Source organism: Lolium rigidum, chromosome 4 (assembly GCF_022539505.1).
Source record: "Lolium rigidum isolate FL_2022 chromosome 4, APGP_CSIRO_Lrig_0.1, whole genome shotgun sequence".
Classification (NCBI taxonomy): Eukaryota; Viridiplantae; Streptophyta; class Magnoliopsida; order Poales; family Poaceae; genus Lolium; species Lolium rigidum.
In genome coordinates this window covers 259,130,242-259,136,490 of record NC_061511.1, presented here as the reverse complement: position 1 = coordinate 259,136,490, position 6,249 = coordinate 259,130,242, and the positions used below count along the sequence as shown (strand labels likewise).

At 42.2% G+C, this 6,249-nt stretch overlaps 1 long non-coding RNA gene across 8 annotated transcripts; it reads left to right on the top strand.

Annotated features, from left to right (window-relative positions):
- Positions 1-286: 286 nt before the first annotated feature.
- LOC124707602 lies at positions 287-5,711 on the top strand. 8 transcript variants are annotated; one of them, XR_007004935.1, is made up of 5 exons: positions 287-326; positions 2,332-2,385; positions 2,470-2,701; positions 3,170-3,745; positions 4,247-5,711. It is a non-coding gene; the product is annotated as an uncharacterized LOC124707602 (long non-coding RNA). The 8 variants fall into 8 exon arrangements; XR_007004938.1 differs by lacking the exon at positions 287-326 and having other exon boundaries at positions 1,860-2,385; positions 3,170-3,556; positions 3,662-3,745; XR_007004940.1 differs by lacking the exon at positions 287-326 and having other exon boundaries at positions 1,860-2,385; positions 4,247-4,297; positions 4,447-5,711.
- Positions 5,712-6,249: the final 538 nt, after the last annotated feature.

Genomic DNA, 6,249 nt, shown 5'->3' with positions numbered 1-6,249 from the left:
CCCCGTCCTCCTCCAGACCGACAGCCCCCTTCTCCATTTTCCTTCTCCCCCGTTCCCGGATAGGGTTAGGGTTGGCGCCGCCCGCCGTCGCCGTTCCGCGCCGCCGCCCTCCGTCGCCGTTCCGCGCCGCCCGCCGTCGTCCTCCTCCAGCTCGGGCCGTCCCCGTCCGTCGAGGCGCCGCCGTCCTCCTCCAGCTCGGCCCGTCCCCTTCCTCGTCTGCGTGGCCGGCGTCCTCCTCCAGCTCGGCCCGCCCCCTTCCTCCCTGAGCTCGGCCCGCCCCCTTCCTCCCTGAGCTCGGCCGGCCAGCTTCCTCTCCAAGCGGCAAGGTGAGGCATTTTTCCCTCTGTATGGATTGCTTTCAATTGATGCAAATGGTGTGATAATTTGTTGTGATATTGTGTACTGCCTAATTGAAGTGATATGAGTTGGAACATTTGTAATCTGTGGGCATATTCTGTGACCTTGTGGACTGCCTAATTGCTATATATTGTGTACTGCCTAATTGTTGTATTCTGTGATTTTTGCACATAGATAAGATTAATTCTAGTGCTGTGAGTTGATGCAATGTTTATGTATTTAGATGGATCAAGATAAGGCACCTAAGGCAATTTGGGATGCAATGTCTACCACAATATTTTGTGAAATCTGCATGTAGTTCTCATCAATATCGCATCTATAGAAGTGTAGATCAAACAATTGACTATCACGAATGAAGCAGAAATGGCGTATTTTACATGGTATATCAAGTTATCCAATAGAGAAGCAGACAGAGATTATCATTGCATGTCTAGCACTCCATAACTTCATTCGTGATAGTCAATTGTTTGATCTACACTTCTATAGATGCGATATTGATGAGAACTACATGCCTCCGGGGCATGTTAGTTCCACATCCGGAGGCAATGTAGGCGACAATTTAGGAGGGGATCACGTTACCATGAACAACACTCGTGACAACATAGCTAATGCTTTGTTCGCAGCAAGTGGAGGTGTCTAGACATTAGAACACTTCTATCTCTTTTGGGTACATGTGAAGAAGTGAAAAACGTGTTGCTCTTTTGGGTTGATGAGTCGTGTCTTGTAATATATATGTCACAATACTCTCGTATTATCTTGAATATATGTAATGTTTTATATTTAATATGAACAAGTATCGTAAAACAGTCGGAAATAGTTGATCCGTGTCAAATCGGCATTTATACAACTTCTTCAGAATTCAGGGGCATTTCAGAGATTTCATCATTCATCACAGCTCCAGCAGCTATTAACAAAGACTTCTGCCAAACATCAAATCTCTGCTTCTCACAGCTGCTTCTCACAGCTGCTTCTCACAGCTGCTTTTCCACAGCTCAACAGCTACAGCTGCTTCTCAAAAGCTGCAGCCCAAACAAACAGACCCTCAGCCCTCTACCGCTCCTGGCGATGTTGTGAGTCTCTGCTGGTGGGCCAGTGCGTCGTCTGTTTCGCTGCATGTGGGCCTGGTGCTAGCTATGCGCGTCGGAGGCAGTCGTGGACGGTCGGTGACTTTTTGTTCGTTTATCCACGGCTTTGACCAGTTGATTTGGACTGGATCTCTAGAGACAGCCATTGCAGCCACGCACGGCTCGCCGGCGGGGGTTGCACCACGGCATCACCGGACGAACAGGGCAAGGAAATGAATCTACGACTTACCTTGATGCGGCTGGGGTGCTCGGAAAGGGCGGGGATGGCCGGACGGAAACGAATCGGTCCGCGGCGGTGACGGCGGCTGATGCTTGGGAAGATGTGGGCGTCGGCAGATAGTCTACTTGGCGAAGAGGACGCGGACGACACGGCAAGGACGATATGGTCAACAGTGTGTCTCGGGGCGGCCTCCTTCAACGATTTCGGTATGAGTTAATTCGTTGTTCCCCGGCTGATTTATGAGATCCTGGGTTGCGTTCTTGTCCCACCATTTGTTTCGACCTATCCGTGCATCCCCTTCCCACCTCAAATTCCAGCATGAATCAGCTCCTCAAGCCGAGCTTGCTGTATGTGCAACGATTTGAGATGCGAGGTGTTCACTGGGCTGGATTGGAACTAGAGACTAGGTGAGATGCGTGCTTTTAATTTTTCTGTTTGTACAAAATGATTGTGACATGAGGAAGGATCATTTGCAGAAAACAAGAATGTACTGCAGGTTTTGCTGCACAAACTTTGGAAGTAATGTTGTTTGTTCATTCCCATAATATTATTTTTTCCTGGTCGGTTGGGCATATATGCCTATATTATGTTTGTGAATTCTATCATATGCAACTACTTTGCATGAATTTCCTAGATAACATTTCCTTATGGGAAAATTTGTTTTTGCAGGAGGCATGGGATCTCATCTCTGGAGACGCTTCTCAAAATTGTCCAATAATTGTGGTATATCATTTCCTTTTCTTACCTTTGCTACCCAAAAAATATTCAGCTGACCCACACACCTCCACTCCTTTCCTGCCCTCGCAGGCCTCCTCCTTGCGACCATCAGGTGCAGCAGCCCCATCAGGTCGGCCTGTGTGTTTCGCGCCGGTGGCTTGGAAGACGAAAACGTGTAGGAGCAGAAGTAGTGCAAGGAAGACGCCACGGTGAGCAGAAGCAGTGCAAGGAAGACGCGGACGTGTGGAAGCAGAAGCGGGCTATGCTCTGTGCTTCGCAGCTACACTCACGTGCACCATTACCGAGCAATGGAGAACCAAAGGTAAGATGGTCTAATGATATGTTCTTTCTAATGCAAAATTGTGTTTTCTCCTGTTGGTAGCTCCTCACGAGGAAATACGCATATGTGTATTCAACCGATGATACCATTTATCATCTCAAATGGTGATGTCTTTTCTTACATTGATGGTTGTTTCAACCTTAAATTTTATTGATTCCTAATGCCACCATCATAATGATGGAAATTTTAGACCAAGCAATAGCTTATTGATTCACTATGTAGATAAATGAGGACTGTTCAGTATTGACAACAATTTTTTGTAGCGTCTAATTCATGGTCCACTCTATACATTAGTGAGGATATGCTTTATTTGTTTCCATGCATGATGCATAATCCCTCCTTGAGATGCAGATTAGTGATTGATGATTCATGTACAGTTTTTGTGTGGTTATATTCTTAGGGTTCAGACTCAGTTAAGCAGCATGATGGATTGTATTTTTCGGACACTAGGTTCCCATCAAGGCCTTCACTTTCAGGAGGGCTACCGGACAACGGTGAGGAGCGCGGCCACTTGGTCGACCATTGGAGCATTGCAATTCGGTTCATGGCAGAATGCTCCTAAAGCTTTTTTCTCCTCTGCACTGCTACCGTGAACCCCTCCAGACAGTGTTGTCTTCTTTCCCACCCTGACAGCTGCCTCTAATGGCAGAATGTCATGTTTGGTCTCGCTGGACTGGGAACAAAAGCTTCTTGCCAAGGTTACTTTGGCACGTCCGTGGCCGGATCTTACGCTAGAAGCTTTGTGCAGTTTTCTTGATGTATATGTGTGATTATGTGCTTAAGAAGAACTTGCAGGCTCATATCTCTCTCTATATATCTCTCTCCATAAATCACAATGTAATATACGATTTATCACCACCTTAGAACATCAATTATCTGAACTTTGAGCCATATATTTGGACGTCCTGAAGGCAAAGCTTTATCTGTATTCTTTGTTGACAGGTTCAGATCTATAAGGAGGAGATGAGATGATCATGTGTTTTAAGTTTTTTGAGAGAAATATCAGAATTGTAGCACGTCCATCAGGTGAGTCAAGTTTCTGTTTTGTGTATTTTTTCTTTGCAGATTTATGTGATTTCTGATTATTGCAACATCAAATGTATCATACGCTTTGCAACTTCGATTCAAATAAAGTACTATTTCTACTTAAGACGTGCCATAGTATATAGAAAATCATTAGAAAGAAATTGTATGTCTAGCAATCTACAAACTGACAACCCTCCCAAGCATAATTTAAAGGATAGTAATCCTCTTTAGTTCTTAAATTGATAAATTGAAATGGCAAGAGCCCACATATGACTGGAAGGACACGCTGCTGACATTACAGTTTTGGCAGTCTGCTGTGTAATAAGCATGACTGCATGTTGATATTGTGGTAGATGCTCTACTTCATATTGCCTTTCTGGTTAAACTGAAGTTTGAGTGAAATTTGTTAGCTATATTTCCATGTTAAAATTTCTTTCCAAGACTGTTTGTTAGACGAACACTTGCTTCATCAACTGAATTCATGCGTTGTCCTTGTTGTAGAACTGTGGATTATATATATCTGATACATGTACCTATCTTCATAGCAAAGAGGTAAATGGATGACCATACTGTACCTTCTACTATGATGGCTCATATTCTAATTTATTATTGCACTTTTCAGATTGACTACATGTTGCCTATAGTCTCTAAGATGGAACATATATGCTTTTTACTGGATTTTTTTGTGTTTGCCCTAGAAGAGACCGCCGTCAGTGGATCTCCTCCAGCATCGTGAATATGCGGCACCAATAGCAGCATCAACACAAGGTTTCCTCTAGGCTCGCTCAGGTTTTGCATTTGTACCATGGTTATTTGTAGTCCGATGATTTTTAACGGTAAACTATAGGAACAAATAACCATTGACTGGATTATATATCCAAACACATCTCTTGATTATTTACTCCCAGTTTTACAATGTTGAATCTGTGAAAAAAAAAAGCGCTGTTACACACAAACATAGGGATGATATCTTTCTCCTTTTGTATGAAATTTTGTAATTCTCTGATCTATTTCATCGCCACATTAATATTTTATATTTCGTACTCTTCGGATATAAATGTGAACCTAAGACTAGAAGGATATGATCATGCAAGTAAATGCATAACGTATGCCTACGAAAACAAAGAAATGGAGCTTTTTTGGAAGAAAAAGAAATGGAGCTGACAATAGGGGACTTACACTTCAGCAACTCACAAGAACAATCATATAATTTCTCGGGTAGACTATCTATTTAACATTCTTTCGGTGCCAAGTGAGTTTTTTTGGCTATATTTTCCTGCCCAAGTAATTATTTTAACTCATGTTGATTTTATAAAATTATCCTAGGGATGTGGATTTTCCCTTTCCTCTATAAAGAAGTACGTTATGCTGGAAAAAAAAGAAAAATCAAGGGAAGCTGAGGTATGTTCTTTTGTGTCCTAATTATAAGCATTACCAGTTTTATGTGTCAAGGTTCAGTATAGTTAGAGCCACTATCCTATTTCATGCACACAGCTGCAAACAATTAGTAAGGTTTAAATGTATCTGACTTTGTTTATCTTAAGATTGAGTGGACTGGCTATATTTTAATTTAGGCAGTTCTGTCGACCTCTAACTAATGGAAATGAGAGAAGCCTCAGTTCACATTATATATGATTTATATGCATTTCTTAATCAACGTGTTGAGAAGTATAATCATGCCACTTGGTAATACTATCACATTTTCTGTTGGCCCTCATTTCAGATAAGGAACAGTTGTGGCAGGCTGGCAGCAGGTGTCCTTGCACAAATTAGAATACCAATGTATATCCATTTTCTTGCTATTTTATATGAAGATGGTAAACAATAACACAATTTTCTGCTCTTGAGAAGTTATCTCTATTATACTAGGATTACCATTGAGATTTGATTGCTAAGACACTTACCAATTTCTTCTTCTTGGAAATCAATATATCACTCTGAGTCGAATGTATGCAGTGAGTTCTCATATAAGGGCTGAATTCATTTTTTGGTTTTCTTGGTGAAGATGTTTGTCGTGCAAAGAAGCAAATAAATTTACATGTCTTCAATGTTCAGTAAAGGAAAATTCATTTATTTAATTTTGATTACAAGAAAGTGAATAAGAGTTTTTGAATTGGTGGCATCAGAAAGGAAAGGAAATTGACCAATGGGCGGAGTGAATTGTTCTCTGTAAGCTTTTACAGTTATTTGAACAACTTATATAAGGAGTGTGCTTATTACTTAGTATGCGTGCCAGGAAAGATTAGTATGTGTTTCATCCTGACTAATAACAATGCATCGTGCATGCTTTGTATTTTCAGTAAGTGGTTTTCACGAAGTCTTTGCTATACCCTTTTTTTAGGGGCGTGCTAGCCGTCAGTCGGCCGACACGGTGCCAAAAATCGGTTGTATTTATACCCGTTGGATGTGACAGGTTCATCCGTCCGATCCCTCACGCGGAAAACGTCGCTTTCGGCGATTAGAAACGTCGCTTTCATGCTGCTCTTGCGCCAGGTGCTGAACAG